The following is a 26,287-nucleotide window of genomic DNA, read 5'->3' on the forward strand; positions in this document are numbered from 1 at the left end:
AATGAAACTAGCCTAAACTTTAGAAATAATGTATTTTACAATGGTTCAATTGCTGCCCTCTTTTAGTCAAGCTTTTATTAAATATCAGTCAGGGGAAGAGTTTCTTTGTGCTGTGCTTGGAAACCTGCACAGCCTTTCCCTGTACATTTTGGATATAACAAGGGTAGAAACAAGGAACTTTGTGGCAACCAGGTGGGGAAACTGAATTGGGGAACTCTGGAGAGTTCATCAACATCTATTTTTACTGTGTAGCAGCATCTTCAGTGATTAAGTGAAGATTCATTGCTGGGGTGAAGATAGTAAAGAGTCCTGGAAAAAACAGCATGACTGCAGGAACCCTGCTGTTAAAAGTCTGGGAATGCGATAAATTCCTTCATGGTGGCCTCAGTGGCTGGTGGACATAATACTTCCAAATTTCTATCTAGAAACATGTTTGCCTCTTCCGCTATTCCGTTGCGAGAATTGGTCAACATTTTACTTTTCGTGGTAAGTGGAATATCGAATGAAACCATCGTCGAGACTCGAGTCATTTTGTAAAACCCAAGTTTCTAGTCCTACTGATGAGGGAGTAATGCTTGGAAACTTGTTGGTTGATGATTCCGAAATCCATGTAAGGGGTTATAGTGGTGAACTTCAGTCGGAGTAGAAAAAAAAGGACAGCCGCGAAAGGAAACATGACTAATTAATAAAAGGAAGGGGGAGACAGTGCTTCAGAATGCTTGCAGCGTTCTGTTTTGTGATGTAGCATGCCTGATAGATTTTCTTTAGGTGTGGAAAGAGGCTGTTACTCTGCTTATTGTATGTATCAATTTGCTTAGAGCACATAGTTGAAAATAAATAAATCCACTTTACACCTGTGATAGGCAGTGATCTGAATGGTGTGGGCAAAGGGAACTTCATGCAGAAATAAGCCTTGTCTCTAGATGGGGATTGGGACATTGCTGAAGGGAACATGACTGAGGAAGTGCCATCAACTTTGGTGTCTGGCCATAAAAGCAAGCCTAGAGGGGACGAATGTCAGCAGATTTCAGGCACCCTCTTTGCTGTGAGGTTTGGGGAGCTGACTTGTAGGGTTGGGCCCTTAGTGAGAGCCAGGAGACAAAGGTTCTGAGTGGGGTGGAATGTCAGGAGGAGAAGAAATTGATAACCGTATATATTTATTAGTAATTTGTACGAATGGTTTTATTGTGTATTTTTGTAACATTTGTTGCCTCAGTTTGCTATATTGTGGTACAGAAATGGTTTAAAGGATGATTATACAGTGGTATAACTGTGGACGCGGGTGGCGCTGTGAGTAAAACCTCAGTGCCTAGGACTTGCCGATCGTATGGTCGGCGGTTCGAATCCCCACGGCGGGGTGAGCTCCTGTCTTTCGGTCCCAGCTCCTGCCAACCTAGCAGTTCGAAAGCACCCCAAGTGCAAGTAGATAAATAGGTACCGCTTTATAGCGGGAAGGTAAACGGCGTTTCCGTGTGCTGCGCTGGTGCTGGCTCGCCAGACCAGCTTCGTCACGCTGGCCACATGACCCGGAAGTGTCTCCGGACAGCGCTGGCCCCCGGCCTCTTAAGCGAGATGGGCGCACAACCCTAGAGTCGGACACGACTGGCCCGTACGGGCAGGGGTACCTTTACCTTTATACAGTGGTACCTCTGGTTACGTACTTAATTTATTCCGGAGGTCCATTCTTAACCTGAAACTGTTCTTAACCTGAAGCACCACTTTAGCTAATGGGCCCTCCCGCTGCCGACGTGCTGCCACTGCACAATTTCTGTTCTCATCCTGAGGCAAAGTTCTTAACCCGAGGTACTATTTCTGGGTTAGCGGAGTCTGTAACCTGAAGCATATGTAAACTGAAGCGTATGTAACCCGAGGTACCACTGTATAAAGTGCAGGGCCATGTCCTACCCTCCTCCGCAATTCTTTGAACTAAAGTTGCCTACACCATTAACCTATTATTAATTAATCATTATTACCATTATTTATAATTTATTAATTATTATTATTAATAATAATTATTCTGCACAATTATTTTAAATTGTTCAACTGTTTAAAGCATGGCTTTAGAGCAGGATTCACAAGCTAAAAGTGGAATGAAATCCTGATCTGGGGGCATTCCATTGTTGATTTGAATAACTTCAGGATTTTATCGTATCTTTTAAGAAAAGGTAGCTTCGCCCTCTTTTGGTTCCCAAAAGGAACGTTCCTATTCCGTTCGGATAGACCACTAAGCTAGTGTTTGCCAGAAATATCTGGTCAAATTACTTCAGTGTGAGATAGGAAATCCTTGCGGGCAGGTAGACTTATTTCTCTGGCAAGTCTCTTGCTATTTTAGCAGAGGTGATAAAAGGTACCCAATTCCAGCAGGGACTTGCTTTGTTGGCATTATAGAGACGCACAACTTCCCAACCATGACACATCCAATTACCTTTGGATAAAGTTTCTTCACTGGGGGTGGGGGTCCTGAGATGCTTTTGCCATGAAACTGCAGTCACTTGAGTTGAATGGAATGACATCAATGGGCTGTTTCTATGGTTTCAGCCAGTCCCTTGCTGGACAGGGATGAAAAGGTGAAACTTAAGCTAGCTGCTCCTAGAGGTCACAGTTCTCCCCCTCCACCCTCCCCTCCTCAAAGCTGTCTCCTAAGCTGGCAAATCAGACTGACAATAATTCTCTTTTGCAGCCAGTGTTAAGTAGAAGAGTGATGCCTCTGCCCCCAAGAAACTTGCACAGTTTCTTAGATTCTTCCTCATAATAAACAGAAGAGTCGATGCAGCAAACTGGCTAGAGAAGGCTTTGCTCAGACCTCACCACAGCTGTGAACTGGCTACAGCTGCAGTCCTTGTACATACATTAAGGATGGAGACTTAATTCTGCGCCAGTATGTTTAGGCTTACTCTGTGCATGGCTTTAGGAACTACATGTGCCTTTGGGATTCCCAAGTCCCATCCGTCCCAGCCAGTGGTCAGGGATGGTGAGTCGTGGTCCATCGACATCTGGAGGGCCACGGCTTTGCAAACCCTCAAGCAAACCACCACTCTCTTGGAACCTCCTTCCTGTACCATGCCCGCCTGCACATGGTTTTTAAAATCCATCTCACACGGTTGTTGCAAGGATTGTTGTTGTTGTTTAGTCATTTAGTCATGTCCGACTCTTCATGACCCCATGGACCAGAGCACACCAGGCACTCCTGTCTTCCACTGCCTCCTGCAGCTTGCTCAAACTCATGTTGGTAGCTTCAAGAACACTATCCAGCCATCTCTTCCTCTGTCGTCCCCTTCTCCTTGTGCCCTCAATCTTTCCCAACATCAGGGTCTTTTCCAGGGAGTCTTCTCTTCTCATGAGGTGGCCAAAGTATTGGAGCCTCAGCTTCAGGATCTGTCCTTCCAGTGAGCACTCAGGGCTGATTTCCTTCAGAATGGAGAGGTTTGATCTTCTTGCAGTCCATGGGACTCTCAAGAGTCTCCTCCAGCACCATAATTCAAAAGCATCAATTCTTCGGCGATCAGCCTTCTTCTTTCACTTCCATACATCACTACTGGGAAAAACATACCGTAGCTTTAAGTATACGGACCTTTGTTGGCAAGGTGATGTCTCTGCTTTTTAAGATGCTGTCTAGGATGCTGTCTAAGATGCTGTAGCAAGGATTACCGGGCAAAAATACGGAAAGGCACCTCGAATGCTTGAAACACCCTATTTAAGAATGCTTGGTAATAGATACTATTATTTGTCATAACCTGTCATAAAATGTGATGCAAATCAATATTGTTATGCTCTGCGCTAGAAGGAAGGGGGGGGCGGACCTGGGTGTTTGGTTAGGGCAGTTTTCCATATAAGCTAGCTTTCATTTTCCAGTATTGAGATTTCACTGTGATTTATCTGGCAGTTGCTTAAACAATGTGCCCCAAACTTCCTTGGCTTTCTCACTGGAGGAGAATTTGAAATAGGTGAATGAAAAGCTGCTCAGTTCCTCCAAGCAGACTTTGAACCAGCAAACAATAGAGGCAGGTTGAATTTGGTAAGGAGGAGAGGATATGCCGGAATTCCTGGCACTGGATTTCTCCAGGCAGCACTGGAGTGTCCTCAAAATGAAAAGCAACATGTGCAAAGCTGGAACTCCACTGTGTTGTTGTTTTATTATTAAAAAAAACAAACCCATGCATTTTTGTTGTAGGAATGTGATAGTGTCATGTCAAATTGTTGACTTTTTTATTTGACTTGTCTGCTATCAAACACTGACATTTCTAGAGGTGGCTGGAGATACTTAATGGCTTTGGAGAATTTTGTAGTGAGCAGTGAGTGTTTTCTAGGACACATTTCCCCTGATCTGCTGGGGCAGTATATAGGTAAAGGGACCCCTGACCATTAGGTCCAGTCGTGGCCGACTCTGGGGTTGCGGCGCTCATCTCGCTTTATTGGCCGAAGGAGCTGGCGTACAGCTTCCGGGTCATGTGGCCAGCATGACTAAGCCGCTTCTGGCAAACCAGAGCAGTGCATGGAAACACCGTTTACCTTCCCGCCAGAGCGGTACCTATTTATCTACTTGCACTTCGATGTGCTTTCGAACTGCTAGGTTGGCAGGAGCTGGGACCGAGCAACGGGAGCTCACCCCATCGCAGGGATTCTAACCGCCAGCCTTCTGATCGGCAAGCCCTAGGCTCTGTGGTTTAACCCACATCACCACCCGTGTCGGGGCAGTATATAATGTGGCACAAAAAGGAGACTGAGGCCTGGCTGAAGAAGGGCCTTGCAGCAACACCAAGCAGATGGTGTTTCCTGCTATGGTCTCTTTTATTTTTCTTGTACGTTTATTCTCTGCCTTTCCTCCAAAGGGCTCAAGGCAAGGCCCACGGTTTCCCCTGATTCTATCCTCCCAAGAAAAACCACCTTGTAAAGGTAAGTTAGGCTTACAGTGTGTGTTACTAGCCTAAGGTCACCCAATGAACTAAACTACTGAGTGGAGATTTGAATCTGGATTTCCTGAGTACTAACCTGGCACTGACCACTACACCATATTGGTCTTGCTTTGCGGAATTGCGGTGCCTGCCTTGATGCTCGCCTCACCCTCCATACTCAACTCTCTCTCTTTTAAAGTATTCTTTTTGTACTGATTGATCTCTGCTCTTTCTCCCTTGCAACCAGAGCCGGATTTAGGTTTGATGAGGCCCTAAGCTACTGAAGGTAATGGGGCTCTTTGTATGTCCAGCTGTCCTTTGCCAACAACAAATTGTTGTTGTTTTTTGTGTTGAATATATGCTATATGGTAATTTATGGACCTAACAAGTATCGAAAGCCATTTGCACATGTTACCATGCAACCAGTCCATGCAGAATGTAGGCACCCTATAGACAGAAAGGAGCAAACCAGTGATATTTGAGGGAGCAGGCTAGCAGGCGGGGCCCATGACTTACATCATAGGAGCCTACACAACAGAAAACACTGTTGCTGTATGTAGGTTTTATTTTATTTGTTTTTTATCTTATATTTTGTAAATGTACATCTATTGTTTTTCCTTTAATTTTTTTGGGGGCCCCCAAGAGGGTGGGGCCCTAAACTACAGCTTGTTTAGCTTATATGTAAATCTGGCACTGCTTGCAACCCCTTTTCCTTGGAACTGCCTCTCGGGGGAGAAACCTGTGGGGTGCTTCCTCTCCTTACAGTATTTCTTTCAGATCCACAGCAGCTCGAAGCAGAGCTTTCAGCGTGGCTGCCCCTCTTCTCCGGCAACAGCATCCCTGCTGGGAAAACTGGCAGGCTCCTACTAGCTGTACTTTCAAGAAGCAATGGGGAATATTTTCATTTCAGCAAGCTTTCCCAGCTGGATGAAAAGGTGCTCATAGAATTGTAGAGTTGGAAGGGACCCAGAGGACCGTCTCATCCAACCCCCTGCAATGCAGGAATAGGCAGCTGCCCTATACAGTGGTATCTCGGGTTACAGACGCTTCAGGTTACAGACTCCGCTAACCCAGAAATATTACCTCGGGTTAAGAACTCCCGCTGGGCTCCCAAGGCTTGCGGATAGCTTCCTGAAGCCTGGAGAGCTAGAGGGGTCGGTGCGCACCGACCCCTCTCGCTCTCCAGGCTTCAGCAAAAGCCTGCATTCGCCCCATAGGACGCACACACATTTCCCCTCCATTTTTGGAGGGGAAAAAGTGCGTCCTATAGGGCGAAAAATACAGTAAGTTCTTAACCCGAGGTACCACTGTACAGGGATTGAACCCGCACCATGCTCTAACTAACTGAGCTATCTGGGTTCATTTCGTGCTCTTTTGAAACTTACTTTAGGCTGGGGTTTTTTTTGGTACTGTTTTAAAATTTTTTATAGCTGCTTTAAAGATGTGTTTACAGTTTGCCTCGAGACATACATGTACAATGTGATTAATAGCAACAACAATAAATAATGATCTCCTCTCAAAGCTTACTTTTCCCATGAAAGCTTTGGCGCAACCTCCTCCTACAGCTAAATCTCGAACTCAGCATCACAGAGGCATCATAGGATTAAAGCAGAAGGCTCCCCCACAACAAAGCATCATGGGAACTGTAGTTTCTTAAAGGTGCTGGGATTGTAGGTCTGTGACAAAGTAAACTAAAGTTTCACATTGTTCTTTGGTGCAAACTGTTACCGTTTAAAGTGCTATAAATGCTGTCAATGTGACTGTGCAACTGCAATAACCTTGTAACGCTTCCCTGTTTAGTGTTTACCCCTGTGCCCAGGCATTCTCTTGTTTTCCTCTGTTATTTCTCCCCAAGTCGGATTTGATTTGCAAGCTCCTCAGGGCAGAGCCTCTTCCTTTTTTCTTGTAGCCTGCAAAGCTCAGTGCATGGATAATGTAATATAGAATCTTTGCTATATTCTTCTGATAAACAAGAATAAGAACAAATCCTTAAAAGATGAACCATGTGCGCCATATGTTTATTTAACAAAAATTATAGGCTGCTTCATCAAAAAGCTGAGGTGGGGGAACCCAGATGTTTTACCTGCAGTCTACAACAATTGCACGGAGTAATGACACCGTGTAAGATAAGGTACTGTAGCAGTCAATCCGATTTTAGCTCCGGCATCTGCTAAGTGAAATGTAAGAGAAGTTAATTAACTTCTGGCAAGTGTCCCTGCATGCTGAGCTGGGAATTCCCATCCGGCAAAATCCACGCCGGGTTTCTCAGCCCTCCGCCGCGCCGTCGGGGGTGGTTTGTTGTATGTTTGAATGAGAAAAGCAGGTTGTGGCGGCAGCCGAAGCGAGCTGGTGCCGGCGCGGATCTCCGGAAAGTACTGCAGAAACCCTAAAAAGCCAAGCCTGATTCTGGGCGGCGGAGTAATAAGAAGAAGAAAAAGCAAAAGTCCCGAAGCTGGGAACCGAGAGGTGAGTGCGAATCCTGCAGAAGAGTGAGGGGCTTTGCAAGGGGGCGACCTCCTGGAGCTATAAGCCGTTGGAAGGGGGCTTTGGGGAGGCTAGCCTCTCAGCCACTTTGTCTATTAGGAGGGTGCAACCACATGGGCGTAGCCAGGATTTTTGTTTGGGGGGGCAGAACCTCAGTTAAATATGTATTTTATTGATTTTTATTGATTGGGGGACGCAGCTGCTCCCCTTCGCTACGCCCATGGGTAGGGGGCTAAACCTGCAATGTGAACCCCCCCCCACCGGATCCTAGTGGGGTGATCTACGGCGAGTCCCTCTTTGCATTGCTGATATTGTAAGGTGGTGTTTTTTTGTTTTGTTCCCCCCCCCCCCTCAAACTGGTTGCGACCCACCGGCCAATTCACCTGCACGCCATCGGGGCGAAAAGAGAAGCTCCCCTAAATTCCTGGGAAACACCCCGGTGGATCGTGTCCCCGATCCTGCAAAAACGCCCCGGCCGAAGCGCGTTAATTTAAGCTGGAACGTAAACTTGCAACTGCCTTTGGCAAGCTGCAACGGCATCTTCAAATAAGCAAGGACACCGCAATCTTAATCCTCCACTCCTGTGCATGTTTGCTGGAAGGTAAAGTCCCACCGGGACTGTTGGGCTGCTTGCGCCACTGCAAGAAAGCGTGCAGAGGATTAACCGGCTATGGTTGGAACCTGTAGAAGCTGATGGATGGGAAGGGGAAGGTGGGGGTAGGAGAATTTTGCCATCCCATCTTCCCGGGTTGCATCTCACCTCTTGTAAAAAGTCGATTGGGAGCCAAATGGGAAGAGGGTGTCTTTATTGTCTCCCATCTGGTTTTCCAGATCGTCCCTGGTTCCTGCCAGGAAAAAGGTCATTGCTTGGAGCTGCTCTCACCAAAGGGTTTCTCCCCACCAGAAAACCATCACCCTTTCTCCTCTCCCTCCCTCTGCGGTTGGGGGTTGGAGAGCTCCCTTTGTTGCATGTTTTGGAGGGCGAGAGAGAGAGAGAGAGATAACAAGTCAAGGAGAAGCTGGTGGCCAGGATCAGCTTCCAGGCAGCATGTATTCTCACAAACGCTCGTTGATCTTTGTGATAAATTGTCCTGCATTGACTGTGTTTGATCAGCCTGGTCCAGGATTCTAAGGTTAAAATATGGACCAGAAGCCTTTCAGCTGAATTTAGTGTGAGTGAGTGAGTGAGTGAGTGAGTAAGTGAGAAAGCCGGCTTGGATTTTGTGCCACTCGCACAGCATCATCCTAAGTGACTGGCAAAGTCAACAGCTCTCTGCTTCAGTTTGCAACCTGTAAAATGGGGAGAAAAGCGGCCTGAGATATATTATTAGTATTGTATTTCATCCAGTTTATATACCACTTGATTGTAAACAACAGCAACCCAACAACAGCCACCCATCCTCAAAGCATTTTGCAACTGTTGTGGGCAAGCATAATCAATATTGTAAAGCACTTTGTAAATTAAAAGAAGTGCTATAAGTGAGAAGTTATGTCATTCTAGGCTTGGAAGTGAATCCCAGTTTATTTCAATTGGGGATTACTTCCAAGGAAATGAACACTTGAAAGCGCTGTATAAATGTGGGGCTATTGTTGTTGTTGTTGGTAGTAAAACTGTTAGCTACTATTTATTTAAGGCAAATGCAATTTAGAAGGAAAGCCAAAATGTTCACTTTGCACATGTGTAAGTTCCATTAACTTCTGTAGAACTTTAGGGGTGTCTAGGAAAACTTTGCACTGCTCTACTTCCCTACAACTGATATTGCTTCCGTGAAGGTGAAAATAAAGATACATATGTATTCATAACTTGTGCTGTGTTTTTTCAAGTGTATGTATACCAAAATGGGTAAGCGTACATTTATCCCATGTGGTGTATATTCACTTTTTCTGTATTGGAAACTATTTATCAGCAAAGTAACCCTTTCAGGATGGATTTGGTTCCTTACACATCCCCTTTTAAAGCCCTCAGTTACATATTTCAATATATTATTTTTTTAAAAAAACATTTCAATATATTATTTTTTAAAAAAACTTTTTGCATGGCAGTTTTACAGCCCAATTCTGTGATGTGCTTGCTTTGGAAGTAACAATGCAGTTTAATACTTGTCCACTCATAAGTAAGTTCCATGCATTTCAGTGGGTCTTAGTTTCCTGTAAGTGAGTGAATTAATTTATGAGTAAATGTACAGAGTGGGCTGCAGGACCAATAGGCTATTGATTTATTATTATTATTATTATTATTATTATTATTATTATTATTAGGAATGTCCTAGAATTCTTTTCTTTTTGAAAGTCTCTATCTTATCACTGACAGCACTTTAGAGAAGTGGCTGCCTAAATGAGGCCAAACACTTTGGGCGTTTCTGTTTTGATATTGGATGAAGTTATATGTAAACAAAGCCAGCAGTGACTGGTTTGATGATTGATCTCCAAGTGAAGTGGGGAATGTGCTCTTCCTATAGACAGTGGAGAGGTTTTTGAGAAATACGGATGCCCAGTTTCCAAATCTCCCTCTCTTGCAGTATATGTTCTATGTATTAAACAGATGAGTTGATTTACAGGAAAATTGGAGCAAAAGGTGAACCCTTTGATGAGTGGTTGATTGTTTTTCCTGTTGGCTTCCTGCGGCACTGTTCTGCCCCTTTAAGGCACTGGTGAGCTGTCACTGCTGACCCAAGAGAGCCATTAAAGGCTCAGGGAACCAGTTGGAAAGCACCATTTCCTTGCCTTTCAAAACAAGAGTCTTGGTCTCTGTGCCTGTTTACCAACAGGATTACATCTGGTGCATGTCAATATGCTTAGGTCTCTTGTGTCAACAGTCTTTGCAATTCTTTGGACTTAGACCAGCTTTTGCCTTTGTTCTTCCATCTTCTTTCAAGCTGCCAAACACTGCAGGTTTTTTTTTTAAAGTTCTATGATGTTCATCCAGAAATATAACTTTTGTTGGTGACCTCCCCGCTTCCCCCTTTTTCTTGTGCCAGTTTCCAAATAAATATCATTGTTTCCTCCAATACAGTTGGTGTGCATTTTGGAGAGTCCACTGGTTGGTAGCTGATATCCTGGCTCTGTGAAAAGGGGCAGGACCAACGTCTTTGGGTTGTATGATAATAAAGGGATGCATTTCTCTTTATGCAATTGATGTGTCCATTATTGCAGTATAAAACAGTTCAGGCTTCTTTTCTTCATGAGCTGGTTCAAACTTAGAATATCTCAGTTGAGACTCCCATTTCTTTTCCTGTTGGTTTTTCAGAGGCAGGCGTTTACTTAGTCATGCAAGCAAGGAAAATGTGAGAACCGTGGAACTATGCTTGGAATCTTCTTAGTTTCTATCCCAGCAACAGATTCAGAGTCTGAAATTCGAGGTGGGGGACAACGACCCCTCTGATTTCAAAGCTGCAATAATCGTACAGAGTTTTCCAGGTTCAAATTCCCATGCTTCTGTTGCAGCAAAACTATTGCTGGCTTTGCATAGGATATATTGCAGAAGAACATGGAGGTTATTCAGCTGGATATAAGTGATGCATTACAAGAGCATCCCCCTATCTTTCTTCCACCTATTTTTGTAGACTGCGGTCATCAACTGGTGGCTCTGTTTCTAGCTGTGCAAGATTTAACAATGCCGACTCAACTTGTGAGGTTGCCTAGGAAATGGAGTAAATGCCTCAGTCCTTTCACCCTGTGAGGCCTATTTTCTAGGATGACTGAAAGCATCAGCACTGGGAGTGTGTGTGGAGGGGGGCATATCTTCTCCTTGGGATAGTGGTCTGTTTAACTGTGGCTACTTCAATGGCAGAAAGTCTTTCAAGCATGTAATGATGGAACGGTGCATTTTGCATGAATGGGTTTCTACGAAAAAGCTATAGGATCCAAACAGTTTGAGAAGTATCTAGGGAAGGAGACTCGGCCTAGCTATATTTATACAGTCATTAGCTTTGGAGAGTCCTGAATAGTAGGTTCTAGCACACCCCCAAAAAATCTGGTACACTCTTCCTCTCCAACATATGGAGCATGGCAGGGTCACATGATGGGGATGTAACTGTGTGTGTGTGGCCAGCAAATACAGTGGTACCTCTGGTTGCAAACAGGATCTGTTTTGTAGGCCCGTTCGCAACATGAAAGGAACGCAACCCGCAGCAGCGCGTCTGTGCACATGTGGGTTGCGATTCGCCGCTTCTGCGCATGTATGTGACATCATTTTGCACGTCTGTGCATGCGTGAGCGGCGAAACCCGGAAGTAACCCTTTCTGGTACTTCCGGGTCACTGCGGGATGCAACCTGAAAAAATGTAACGTGAAGCGAACGTAACATGAGGTATGACTGTACAGCCCTCTTCATGCAATGGCAATCATGCATGGGAATAATAATAATAATAATAATAATAATAATAATAATAATAATGTATTATTTATACCCTGCCCATCTGGCTGGGCTTCCCCAGCCACTTTGGGCGGCTTCCAAAAAAATATTAAAATACTATAATACATATACCTGAAGGAGCGTCTTCACCCCCATCGTTCAGCTCCGAGGTCCAGCTCCGAGGGCCTTCTGGCGGTTCCCTCACTGCGAGAAGTGAGGTTATAGGGAATGTTGTGTATTGAGTCAAAGGATTTTATATCTGTATTGCTATTGTCTGTATTTGCATTAGGGTAAAGTAACTGCCTTTTGGTTCCAGAGGGTACAGCTACTATTGGTTCATTTAAGCTGCTGTATTTGGATCCTCTGTCTTATTGGTTTCCTCCAAAAGGCAGAACTGTGATTGCCTGATATTGTTCCCTCCAAAATGTATCCTTTGTAGCTAGTTCCCTGTCCCTATAAATGTAGCTCTCCCCTCCTCAGTTCTCAGTCTTGTTTGCTTGAATAAAGAAGTGTTACTACAGAACTGTCTCCAGCATATTATGTCAAGAGAGCTGAAATCACAAACCCCACGTCACAACAGGGAACCTTCTCGGTAGTGGCACCCGCCCTGTGGAACGCCCTACCACCAGATGTCAAGGAAATAAACAACTATCTGACTTTTAGAAGACATCTGAAGGCAGCCCTGTTTAGGGACGTTTTTAATGTTTGATGTTTTATTGTGTTTTTAATATTCTGTTGGGAGCTGCCCAGAGTGGCTGGGGAAACCCAGCCATATGGGTGGGGTGTAAATAATAATAACAATAATAACAACAATAATTATTTTATTATAACATGGATAAGGTTCTTGTGTTTGGCAACTACCCACTAGGTTTCAGGTTCCTGCCTTCCATCCAGTGTAACATGAAAAGTATTCTTGGCTCCTGGGCTAGGAATGGATGGCTGTCCTCACCTTCAGTCTGAAAGAGGTTTAGGCTTGTTTGACTATTCCGGAGTCGCCAACTTGGTACCCAGGGGCTCCATGGCTGTTGTTAATAAAACACAAGTAAATAATTGTGTTCATGACTCTTCTCTACCCCACCCTTATTTAATCCATAACAGTCCTGTGAAATAGATGGAGGATTAGCAGCTGACCCAAAGTGAGAATTGCACGGCTGAGCAGAGATTTGAAATTTGGTCTCTCCAGTCTTAGTCCAACATACTAGATGCTTTACCACCCTGGGTCTTACGAAATGAAGAGTCAGAGAAGATATTTTGCTAGTATATGGTAAACTGACTTGAGATCGGCTTACGCCATACATGTGAAATGGGTACATTTAATTGTTGACATTTTAAAGGACAACAAAGAAAAGACTAGTATGCTTTCACAAGTGAGACCTGCTGTCGACCTCATTCACGCGTAACTCTGAACCAAATCGTGGCTTAGTGTGAAAGAGCCTTGACTACAACTCATGGTTTGTTTCAAGAACGTGCAAAGCCAAACTATAGCTTAGCTCAGCGCAGTGGTGAAATGACTGCTGGTGGCCATAATCTCCTTTCTGAGAGTGTGCTTGTTCATACTAAACTCTGGTTTGGCTTTGCGTTACGTGTGAACCAGGCCGTTGTCTGGCTGATGCCACTTTTTAAAATATGGTTGATGTGGAATAAAAAAGGAGCGAGTGAATGACTGTACGCTTTAGCTAACGTACGTCGTTTAATTCAATTTACAAGATGTGGGAAGTGCAAAAACCGATCCTGTGGAAACAAACCTTTTAGGTTTGACACACCTTTTGGCAAAACACACACACACACAGGGGGAAGGAGGTTGAGTAGGAGATAATTCTGTATAGATTGAAATGTAAATTGATGCTGCTCTGAGTGTCAATGAAGATTAATGACCTCTTCACATGTCAGTGAGCAATGGCTAGTCCTGCAGAGCACCATCTGTACAGCAAGGACAGAAGCGCATGAAAGCGCCACTGATTAGTTTGTGGATTTGGGCTTAAGCCCTGGGTCACATATTGAATGCATAGCTTGGCCACATGACCTTCCTATGGAAATATGTTAACCCTTCATAGGCAGACTGTTATAGAAAAAAAACCCATGAGTGCTGTTTTAGTGGTCCACTCAATTCCCTGCTCTAGATCTCCTTCTTGATGTCCTTTAACCAGAGATTATGGTGGGACTTTCTGCATGTGAAGTTTGTGCTCAGTGAATGAGTTTTATTTATTTATTTTGGACAGGCTTATGGCTCTCTTTAGTGTAAAAAAAAGGGGTGGTGGTGGGGAGGAATTGAACATAGGGTGAGTGGGCTTGCAACTAAATAGCCAATAATTCTAATGACTAATCATAAAACTCAGCAGGATCGATAGCCTGAACTCTGCTCACACCAGATGACTACAAAGTCAGGGCAAGTGAAACAGTACTTGCCATCCTTTGAAATGAAAGAAAAGCTGGCACCAGCAAGAATTGATGGGAGACATACCACAAATAAGGCCATCAGAGGAACGTTCTTGGATCAGGCCAAAGAACTATGTCTAGTCCATCTCTAGCATATAGTTATCCCCTTCCAAGGCCTGATAGTCCCCTACTTAGGAGTATACTGCCTGGGATCTAGTTTTGCAGAGTAACCCCAACCATGTCTACTCAGCCCTATTGCACTTTTAAAGGTAAAGGCAAAGGGACCCCTGACCATTAGGTCCAGTTGCGGACAACTCTGGGGTTGCAGCGCTCATCTTGCTTTATTGGCCGAGGGAGCCGGCGTACAGCTTCCGGGTCATGTGGCCAGTATGACTAAGCCGCTTCTGGCGAACCAGAGCAGAACACGGAAGCGCCGTTTACCTTCCCGCTGGAGTGGTACCTATTTATCTACTTGCACTTTGATGTGCTTTTTGAACAGGTTGGCAGGAGCAGGGACCGAGCAACGGGACTCACCCCATCGCGGGGATTCGAACCGCCTACCTTCTGATCGGCAAGTCCTAGGCTCTGTGGTTTAACTCACAGCGCCACCCAAGTCCCTTACTTAGGAGTATATTGCCTGGGGATCTAGTTCTGCAGAGTGACCCCAACCATGTCTACTCAGCCCTATTGTACTTTTACTCTCAGGTAAATGGGGTTAGCTTTGCAGCCTTGGCCTCCAGAGGCAGCAGGAAGCAAGGCTGCTGTTCCCTCCATGTCCCTGTTGCCCACCCACCCCACACTGTGTGAGCCAGACTCCAGGTATGGCACACAACAGATCAAAAGGCAGACAGGTGGCGATGCCTGCAAGGACACAGCTCTGCTTACATCTCTTGCTGAATCAGGGATGTGCCTTTGTTGTCAGGTGGCAGGTCCAGATCTCTAGAGACTTGGTGGGAAAACACACATTAAAGACCCCTTATAAGAAAAGACAACAGCTAAGCACCTGGAGCCTACAGGTTTTTTTTATAAAAAAAAAATCCCTAAACTGCTTGGGTCTAAGATATCCAAAGAACTGTTTTTCCTCAACCACCCTCCCCACTCCTCATTCCTCTAACATGGTTGGCCAAGACTAGAGACAGGGCCCCTTCAGTAGTGGCACCAAAATTATGGGACTCCACGAAACTTGGAGGGCCCCTCTCTGCTTGTGTTCTGCCAGCTTTAAAGACACAGTACCAAAAGAAGAGTCTGCCGGATCAGGCAAATGGCCTATCTAGTCCAGGATCCTGTTCTCACAGTGGCCAACCGGCAAGCAGGAGACCACATAACACTGGTCTTGAAAGACCTACATTGGCTCCCAGTACGTTTCCGAGCACAATTCAAAGTGTTGGTGTTGACCTTTAAAGCCCTAAGCGGCCTCGGCCCAGTATAGCTGAAGGAGTGTCTCCACCCCCCATCGTTCTGCCCGGACGCTGAGGTCCAATGCCAAGGGCCTTCTGGTGGTTCCCTCACTGCGAGAAGCAAAGCTACAGGGACCAGGCAGAGGGCCTTCTCGGTAGTGGCGCCCACCCTGTGGAATGTCAAAGAGATAAACAACTACCTGACATTTAGAAGACATCTGAAGGCTGTTCCCTGTTCAGGGAAGTTTTTAATGTGTGATATTTTAATGTATTTTTAATCTTTGTTGGAAGCTGCCCAGAGTGGCTGGGGAGACCCAGCCAGATGGGTGGGGTACAAATAATAAATTATTATTATTATTATTTATTCCAGCTGTGGAGGCCAAGCATAGCTGTAATGGCTTTATGGGCTGCTCGTGCGTAAGTTACCGCTGCTCTGGGCTAGGTTGCCTGGTTAAACCGTTTCTGTCTGGACAGCCATCCACTCCGTGGCTGTTCAGTCGCTAGCAGAATCCGTCAGTGGGCGTTTCTTGAACCTCTTCCAGCAAAGAAGTTCTTTGACGCCAAGACGCCGCCTACTTTCCCTGCGCGGAAGTCTTCTGCGCAGGGTGGGTGCGGGCAGCGAAGGACCTGTGCTCTCCTCGCTGGTCTCCTGCGAAGAGTCCTGGAGCCTCCTCTCTGCTTCCCCCATCGGCCCCCCTCTATCCCTGGTGTTGCACTGATTTTCTTCCCCAGCCGGAGACCTGCCTCTCTCCCTGCTTGCCCGGCCCCTCTCCAGCATCGCTGTGGAGCCTCGCCTCCTCCTCTAGTTCCGATGGCAGTTCCCTGACAATAGCCATCATTTTAAAAGTAAAATAAGATCAGGATGGCTTTTTGCCTCAGCAACATTTTCTCTGAAGACTTTTATTTATCTGCTGGGCTTACCTTTGTTGCATCGCGTTTGACCATACTGTTAGATCATGGTGCTGTGCTGGGAACTGCTGCTCACCTTGAACAATACGTATGGTTTAGAGCAGGCGGGAAAGTGTAAGAGTTCCACAAAAAAATAATAATTGAAAATATATATCGCTAGCAGCTGATACGAGTTGTGGTTCACAGCATCTAGAAGGCACCAGGTTGGGGAAGGCTAGTCTATACTGGCTGGCAGCAGCTGTCCAGGGTTTCGGGCAAAGGTTTATCCCAGTCCTACCTAGAGATGCCCAGGATTCAACCTGAGACCTTTATGTGTGAAAACAGATGCTCAACTGCTGAGCTACGGCCCTCCCCACCAAAGGGGGAACCAGAGAGCACTACACTTAACAAAACTGTGATAGTCTGTTATTGTGCCCTATACATGATTTGAAAATATCAGAGTGATTTGTCTGAAATCACTCATGTCAATTGAAAGTGAGGTCCAGCGCCAAGGGCCTTCTGGCGGTTTCCTCACTGCGAGAAGTGAGGTTACAGGGAACCAGGCAAAGGGCCTTCTCGGTAGTGGCACCCGTCCTGTGGAACGCCCTCCCTTCAGATGTCAAGGAAACAAACAACTACCTGACTTTTAGAAAACATCTGAAGGCAGCCCTGTTTAGGGAAGTTTTTAATGTTTGATGTTTTATTGTGATTTTAATATTCTGTTGGGAGCCACCCAGAGTGGCTGGGGAAACCCAGCCAGATAGGCAGGGTATAAGTAATAATAATTATTATCATTATCATCATTATTTCCACCATGCAGGGCACCTGATAAGAGAGTATTTGCTAAATCATTGCAGAAGACAACCCGTTGTACTCTGCAGATTAGCAGAAAATTTAAAGGAATATCTAATCATCATTCTGTGTTATCTGCCACTTGCCTCTGGGGACGTATTCTGATGGCTGGTGATTAGTTTGTGACATAATGACTATTATTTAGTATTGGGCTTTCTGACACTGCCTTCCTTACAGGGGGGCCCAAACAGTTACTGGGGAGATGCAAGCTTCTTCTGGCACATCCTGGCAGAGCCAGGTGGTATTTTCTCCCTGCTGGCACAATAGAGTCAGCTGCATGTCCTTCCCTTTCAGCTGATAACAGAGGATGTCTTTGCCTCCCTGGGGTCCACATCCCTCCTTTGGGGGGGCCTTAAAGTGCGGCTTCCCTTTTCCTTTGTATTGCATGCCCCTGGGGCAAAGACACCAGTCAATGCTGCCAGGCAGGCCATCTGTCTTTGTTTTCTCCTCCTTACATTAGGAGAGGGTTTTAAGTAACCTTAATGGGGGAAGGAAAGAGAAGCGGACTGCTTGACAACCCCAACTCTAGAGAGGACCTATTGAGATCAAGATCACGTGGGGACTTGGCCTGCATACATACCATACTTTTTAAGCACACGGTTTCACCCAAAGAATAATGGGAACTGTAGCTTACTCCTTAAAGGTAAAGGGTAAAGGGACCTCTGACCATTAGGTCCAGTCATGACCGACTCTGGGGTTGCGGTGCTCATCTCGCTTTATTGGCCAAGGGAGCCGGTGTACAGCTTCCGGGTCATGGGGCCAGCATGACAAAGCCGCTTCTGACGAACCAGAGCAGCACACGGAAACACCATTTACCTTCCCACTGGAGCAGTACCTATTTATCTACTTGCACTTTGACGTGCTTTCGAACTGCTAGGTTGGCAGGACGCGGGTGGCGCTGTGGGTTAAACCACAGAGCCCAGGACTTGCCAATCAGAATGTCGGCAGTTCGAATCCCCGCGACGGGGTAAGCTCCTGTTGCTCGGTCCCTGCTCCTGCCAACCTAGCTTATGTTAGGATATTTCCGTTCCACCTTAAAAGGCAGCAGGATGTTTGTGTCACAGCCTGCGTAAGTTCCTGTCTCACAGGATGTTTATGCTATATGTTCCTTTCGTTTTCGTCTGTTATGCCTGAGCAGTCGGAGCAGACGGTCATGTTTTCTTTTGTTATGACCAACGCCAAATAAACTGTAAATATGCATGTTCTGCTCTCATGCTGTGCAACTTCTTGCTGTGTGAATTCTGCTGTTAAGAGTGTGCTCTAAGCCACAGGCTTAGTGTCGCTAAATAGCTGATACTGCGTGACTACGGGAGGTCGATGGATCGTCCGGCACTGAGCTTGGCAGCTTCAGATGGACTCTATCTCCCTGGCAGTATCCCAACAACAAGGTTATGGGCCCAGATTCACGGCACTTGCAGGAGAGTAGGACTGCGACAGACTGCTGAGGTATGTGTTGGAAAAGCGAAAGCAGAGGCTTTTCTGTTGCCGCGGCAGCGTCTTTGATGTCCGGCTGGCCTAATTGGCCTGGGAGCCGAGCCAAGCAGGCTTCGTGATTTATGGGTGCCAAGATAAGGAGTCTCTGAAGTGAAGAAGACTCACGGCTGATGTTAAGAGGTGGAATGGAGTTTTTCCAAGCCTCTGAAGCTGCTGAGTACCCAAAGTTAAATCGGGACAATTATGAGACCTGGGCAAAATGGTGTGAGAGTTTGCTGCGTCAGTTTGGAGTCTGGCATACTATATCAGAAGCCACTCCAGTTCCTCGGACAGAGAAATGGATAAAACTATAATTCCAGGGCCAGAATTTGAAGGCACGTCTGATGTCCAGGAGCAGGGGGGCAAGTTGCAAAAGCCCTCGCCAGTGGAAAACAAGGCTATGTATGCTGGCACAGCTTCACCAAAGGCTAAAGGCAAGCTGCAAAAGCCCACGCTGGTGGAAAACAAGGTTTTGTTTGCCAGCAAATCTGCTTCAAAGGGGAAGGCCAGGTTTATTGTTGACTCTGCGGCCACGCGCCATCTCTCCAAAGACCGCCATCTGTTTGTCTCCTTCACACCTCAAGATGGAGAGGTCCAGCTGGCTGATGGAAGGACTTTGCAAGCTACAGGAGTTGGGACTGTGAAACTTGAAAGTTTGCATACTACAATTAGTAATGTTCTTTTTGTTCCAGGAGCTGTGGACAATTTGCTTAGTGTCCCACAGCTAAATCGGCGTGGTTTTGAGATTACATTCAAGAGGAATGTCTGTGTCATCAGAAAAGGCAAAGAGGACTTTTTGCATGCAAAGTTGTTGGATGGTTTGTTCTGTCTAACTTATGATGATGTTGCTGTGTCTAATGCTGATACTTGTTGTGTTGCACAAACTAACAAGGTTCTTCATGCAGGATGCATTCATGATGCACATCGAAGGTTTTGTCACCTCTCTTGGCAAGCGCTAGCCAAGATGCCTGGGTTGGTTGAAGGTTTGGACATCAAACCTTGTAAATTTCACATGAAGTGTGTATCTTGTGCAGAGAACAAGGTGAAGGTTGCTCCAAGAGGCAAGGAGTCTAGCAGGCAGGCTTCCAAACCCTACCAGCTAGTTCACGCAGACCTGGTAGGTCCTCTAGCGCCCTCTTTGGGAGGGGCAAGGTACTTCATGGTTCTAATTGATTCTTTTTCCAGGTACATTCATGTGTTTATGCTCGAGCAGAAATCGCAAGCATTTCCTAGGTTCAAGGCATTCTGTGCTTGGTTGGAGAATGCTCATGGTAAACGTATTGGCTGTCTGTTTACTGATCGGGGCGGGGAGTTCACTTCTCAGCAGTTTGAAGCTTTCCTGACTGAGAAGGGAATCCAGCATGACTTGTCAACGCCTAGATCGCCATGGATGAATGGGCTTGCGGAGAGAGCAAATCAAACGTTGCTGCAAGGAATAAAAACCTTGTTGCATGATGCCAACCTCCCTGAGAAGTTTTGGGGGGAGGCTCTCTCGAATTTTGTTTACACTTTTAATCGCAGACTGTCATCACCTATTGGCTGCACTCCCTATGAGAAAATGTTTGGTAAGAAACCTAACACCAAGCACTTGAGAATCTTTGGTTCTGACATGTGGGTACACACCCCACAAAGCAACAAGCTTGGGAAGCGTGGGGCACATGGTTTGTTCATGGGGTACGATAAAGGTGCATACAGAGTATGGATGACTAACTCAAAATCCATAAAGTTCACAAGGAGTGTTGAGTACAATCCCAAGTGGGGGGAAAATGTGGGAATTTTCCAGAGTTACCCAGAGGAGAATGAAGGTGATGTGAAGAAAGCAGATCATGCTGAGAAAGCTGAGGAAACTGTGGATGATGATGATGATGATGATCGGAGTTCTGATTCCAGTTCAGTGGGCGGCGCTGCTGCTGCTGTCAGTGACAGTGATGACACAGCAGACTACAAGAGCGCAGAGGCCTCAGTCAGACCATCTGATGCGTCTGACAATGAACTGGAAGAACCACTGTTCACCATTGGTCGCTTTTCTCCTAAGAAGGAGGAGATGAGTCCAGAACACTTGCGTCTGGTTCGCAGGTCTGAAAGGGCGACCAAAGGCAAACCTCCAAAGAGATTTGCTGATGAGTTTGCTAAGACAGCAACTGCTGTTCTTAGTAGCTCAGAGAAGGTGTGGGAACCTTCAAGCTTCAAAGAGGTCCAGGAGTTAACCTCTAAAGATGCTGAGCCTTGGCTTAATGCCATGAAGGCTGAAGTTGATTCCTTGAACAGGAACCAGACTTGGGAGCTGGTACCGGTAGTCCCAGGGATGAGACTGGTTGGCAGCAAATGGGTCTTCAAGGCCAAGACAGACCAGAATGGCAAGGTTGTCAGACACAAAGCCAGATTGGTTGCCAGAGGTTTTTCACAGGTACCAGGGCAGGATTACCACGAGACCTACTCACCCACGGTCAAGTATGAGAGCATTCGGCTGATGCTCAAGATCGCTGCGGAGGAGAAACTGCATGTTTCCCATCATGACATAAATACAGCTTTTTTGTACGGGATTTTGGCGGAGGAGCTGTACATGCTTCCACCTGACGGGATGCAGATACAGAAGGGAATGGTCTGTAAACTGCGGAAATCCTTATATGGTCTCAAGCAGAGTGCCAGGTGTTGGAACACAAAACTCACTGAAACGTTGCTTTCTCTAGGTTTTCACCAGGGCAAAGCTGATCCGTGTGTGTTTGTCAAGGAGGAGGGGCAAAACAAACTGTATTGTTTATGTTTTGTTGATGATCTTCTGATGTTTTGGAAGAATCAGGCTTTCTACCAAAGCACCCTAGCTCAGCTGAAGGAACACTTTGACATGAAGGATCTTGGTGAGGTATCCAACTATCTTTCTCTGCAGGTGGAGAAGGACCAAGCAGGTAATTTTCTGGTACACCAAACACAGAAAATTGCTGATGTATTAACCAGGTTGAATTTGGTTGATGCAAACCCAGCAGACACACCGATGGTGACAGGTTACCAGGTAGACAGTACTGCTGAAGCGTTTTCTGACACAACGCTGTACAGATGCATTCTAGGCAAGTTGAATTTCATTGCTAGATGTTCAAGACCTGACATTGCTGTAAGCACTAACCTGCTTAGCAGACATGCTAACAATCCTACTGTTCAGGATTGGAAAGCTCTGAAGCGCATAGCCCGGTATTTAAAAGGGACTATGCACTACAGGCTGAGGTTCACCAGTCAGAAGACTGGAGGTCTTGAAATCTTTGCAGATGCAAGTTTTGGAAGTGACACCACGGATGGTACAAGCACTTCTGGAGTATGCTACATGTACAACCACTGCCTGTTTGACTGGTTGTGCAAAAAGCAGACGACAGTTAGCCTAAGTTCCTGTGAAGCAGAACTCAACGCTCTGTCATTTTCACTCATGGATTGTGAATGGTTGGTGCAACTGTTTAAGGACATTGGGGTTTCTGTGAAATGTCCTATACAAGTGTATCAAGACAATAGATCTTGTTTGGCTTTGCTGAACTCGGAGAGTTGCAAGCAAAGGACCAAGTACTTGCAGATTAAGCTACATCGTGCAAGAGAGTGTATTCAGAAAGGACTCATTCAGGTGTCCTACATGCCAGGAAATGAAATTCCTGCTGATCTGTTGTCTAAGGTTGTTAACAGAGAACAACTGAAGGTTTACGTACAAAGGTTGCAATTGGGTTGAACCACAGGTACTACAGGTTACACGGAAAGGGGGAGGATGTTAGGATATTTCCGTTCCACCTTAAAAGGCAGCAGGATGTTTGTGTCACAGCCTGCGTAAGTTCCTGTCTCACAGGATGTTTATGCTATATGTTCCTTTCGTTTTCGTCTGTTATGCCTGAGCAGTCGGAGCAGACGGTCATGTTTTCTTTTGTTATGACCAACGCCAAATAAACTGTAAATATGCATGTTCTGCTCTCATGCTGTGCAACTTCTTGCTGTGTGAATTCTGCTGTTAAGAGTGTGCTCTAAGCCACAGGCTTAGTGTCGCTAAATAGCTGATACTGCGTGACTACGGGAGGTCGATGGATCGTCCGGCACTGAGCTTGGCAGCTTCAGATGGACTCTATCTCCCTGGCAGTATCCCAACAGCTTACTCCTTACAGAACTATAATTCCTGACACCTTTGAGAACCCTGGGAGCTGTCGTTGTTGGGGACTGTAGCTCTGCGAGGGGTAAGCTATAGTTTTCAGGATTCTTTGGCAGCCATGTGCTTCAAATGTTTGGTATGTCCAGTGCAGTGCACACACAGCAGAATGACCTGGTAAAACCCTAAGGTGCTAGAAGGGACTGTGAGAGAATGTCATGTTTGAAATCTCGTTATTTGAAAAAGCAAAGTGGCAGCTCCATCCCCCCCCGCCCTATTGCATGGCCCTACCGTTAGACAGAGTGAGGCACCTGCCTTAGGTGGCAGATTCTGGCTAGCAAGGAATGGTGACAGGTAAGTGTGGTAACACAGAACTTTATAGGGCATGCAGCTTGCCCTGTGGTCCCTCATCTAGTCTGTGGTGTTCCGGTGCTGAGGAAGATGCTGTCCCATCACCCTGGTTGTAGCTCAGCCGGTTTCGGTATGGGGAATGGGGAGGCTGGCCCTGGTCAGTGGCAAAGGTCTTCACTGCTTTCCGCTGTGCATGCTTTCCGCTTGTATTTCTCCTGCACACATGGAACACATCTATGCGGCCTTAACCAGTTCACTCTTAATGTATATGAGGAGCCATAAGTCAATCCTGCATCTCTGTGTGTCTCTCCCCCATGATACATTCACTCATGATACATGCCCCCCTTTGTATTAACTCACTTCATGAAGTTGGAACATACAGCTTTGTCCAAGATGCAGCAGTGACCTGGAAGTAATAGAGTAACCTCCTTGTTGATCTCTCTTTCTCTTTCTCTGCTCTACTCTTCAAAAGGGTTTGCAAAACCTTGTTTTGCTCTGTGAAGTTTCTTTCTATAGTTGTGGCTATATTGTTGTGTGGTTGTTTTGTAGCAAGATTTAAACTACCTAAAAAACCCCAATACTTTATACTTTTATGGTAATTTTGAGGAACCTTGTAGTTCTCCAGATATTATTAGACTACAGCTTTCATCATCCCCAAATGTTGGCCTTACTGGCTGGGGCTTGCAGCATTGCTCTTTGGTTCATTTGCGGCTATTTCTGGGACACTTTGCAAAATATTGGCAAAGAAAAGGAGCTACTCTAATTGGAACGTGTTCCGTGTCTTTGTGTGCCTGCTGTTTCAGTTGGGTTGTACAGACTTGGGCTCTGGCAGTAGGAAAAGAGAGCGTTAAATAGCCATCTGTGTCGATCAATAGGATTCCCTGCTGATCAGGCAATATATTTGACTGATAGAATTGAAACAAAAGATGGCGGGTGGGGTGGGAGGCATTGAAGGAAGAGGAGATTAGTTATCTCCTCAGCCAGTGAGCCTCTCATTTTAATGCATTTAAGCTCTTTGAACCTTAGCAAAAAGATGAGATGAGGATTGTGACTCTGTTTTCAACCTTGTTGATAATTTCTCTACCCCGTCTGAGCTACAGTACAGTGGCACCCCTGGTTACATACGCTTCAGGTTACAGACGCTTCTAACCCAGAAACAGTACATCAGGTTAAGAACTTTGCTTCAGGATAAGAACAGAAATCGCGTGGCGGCGGTGCGGTGGCAGCAGGAGGCCCCATTAACTAAAGTGATACTTCAGGTTAAGAACATTTTCAGGTTAAGAACGGACCTCCAGAACGAATTAAGTTCTTAACCCGAGGTACCACTGTATCTTTCAGGTTGTATGCGGCAGTCAAGAAAGCATTCCTAGGACTGCTTGTTCCTTGAAACAGTTCAGCAGGTTAATGAGCCAATTCCCCCTCAGCTGGTCCACCATGTACCTTCTACATAAAACATGAGGGACGCGGGTGACGCTGTGGTCTAAACCAGTGCTTCGCATAGCCCGGGGGGCGGGGGCAGGGCAGGGGCCAGCTGCCCCCATGAGTAAAAATCAATAAAATTTGTTAGGTTCTGCCCCCTTACAAAAGCCTGCCCCCCAAAAATATTCCTGGCTACACCCATGCCAGGTGTAGAAAGGTAGAAAGGTAGCTATTTAAATGTTTTGTTTGTAAATAGAACACGGTTTATTTGTATTTTTTAATAATTTATACAAAATACAATGACATAAAATGATAGGAACATAATGAAAGATGGTTGAAGCAGAAAAACATAGAATCATGAAGCTGGAAGGGACCCCAAAGGTCATCTTTCTAGTGCAGGGGTCAGCAAACTTTTTCAGCAGGGGGTCGGTCCATTGTCCCTCAGACCTTGTGGGGGGCCGGACTATATTTTTTTTAAAAAAGAAAAAAGAATGAATTCCTATGGCCCACAAATAACCCAGAGATGCATTTTAAAGAAAAGGACACATTCTACTCATGTAAAAACACGCTGATTCCCGGACCATCTGCGGGCTGGATTGAGAATGCGATTGGGCCGGATCCGGCCCCCAGGCCTTAGTTTACCTACCCATGTTCTAGTGCAGGGGTCTGCAAGGCTTACCGGGCATGGGCCGAATCACTCCCACTCCGTGGGCTGGACTAGCGCAGCGTGATGCTGAAAATCACGTCTGCGCATGTCCATGGCGCTGGAAATCGCTTCTGCGCATGCCTAGCTGCCAAAAATCGTGCTTGCACAAAAGCGATTTTCGGCGTCTGGGCATGCACAGAAGCGATTCACAACACCACGGACAGGCGCAGATGTGATTTTCAGCATCTGGGCATGCACAGAAGTGATTTCTGGAGCTGATGGGTCGCAGGTTGGGGACCCCTGTTCTGGTGCAACCCCCTGCAATATAGGAAACTCAACTAAAGCATCTATGTCAGATGGCCATCCAGCCTCTGCTTAGAAACCTGCAAGGAAGGAGAGTCCAGAACCATCCAAGGGAGATCCATGTTCTTTGTATTATAAAAAGTAAACAACACTTACTTGACACAGAGGAGGAAACCTACAGATACCGTCCAAAAGGTGCACAGGGAGTTCTGTAAATATGGGAGAATTTTAAAAAGCAAGTGATCCTCACTGACCTGGTGCAAAAAGATATTGTCATCCGGAGGAGCCCTGGCTGCCTAGATATCCCCCTTCTCCTTCCCCATGTGCTGTTCTGGGGGTTCTCCCAGCTCCTCACGAACCACTATTGGGGGGTATTGAGGGATGCAGGGGGAGGAAAGGAGGGAAAAGCCCCATTGCACAGGCAGAAGCCCCCATGTAGGGCTTGCTCTGATGGAGGTTGTCAGGCAAATATTTCCCAGTAGTTTCTTAGCGTAGTTTTCTTTTTGTCAGATGGGCCTCAGAAAGATTATAGAAAAAAGAAGGTATTTATTTAAAAGAAGCTGAGACCTAGGTTTTGAGGTCCGGAGTCTGTGCTCAACATGATTTCAGATCCTTATTAGTAAACATTATCTCAGGCATGGACACTTCATCAAGCCTTGGGTCTGAAGTCCAGTGGTGAGTTAAAAGATGTTCCTGGGGTGTGCAGAGAGCTTATACATAGGGTCCACAGAGATGACATATA

At 45.9% G+C, this 26,287-nt stretch overlaps 1 protein-coding gene across 8 annotated transcripts in view; it reads left to right on the top strand.

Moving 5' to 3' along the window:
• The first annotated feature begins 6,977 nt into the window (after nt 1-6,977).
• Nucleotides 6,978-26,287, top strand: part of PLCH1 (phospholipase C eta 1) — a 141,833-nt gene continuing 122,523 nt past the window's right edge. For 4 of the 8 annotated variants that reach the window (XM_083613030.1, XM_083613032.1, XM_083613033.1 and 1 more), the window contains exon 1: nt 6,978-7,358. The gene's annotated coding sequence lies outside the window, so the exon portion shown is untranslated. The remainder of the gene's footprint in view (nt 7,359-26,287) is intronic. The other 4 variants (XM_083613025.1, XM_083613035.1, XM_083613037.1 and 1 more) reach the window with 1 other exon arrangement.

The sequence above is a fragment of the Podarcis filfolensis genome (genome assembly GCF_964270895.1).
Source record: "Podarcis filfolensis genome assembly, chromosome: 5".
NCBI classification, from domain to species: Eukaryota; Metazoa; Chordata; class Lepidosauria; order Squamata; family Lacertidae; genus Podarcis; species Podarcis filfolensis.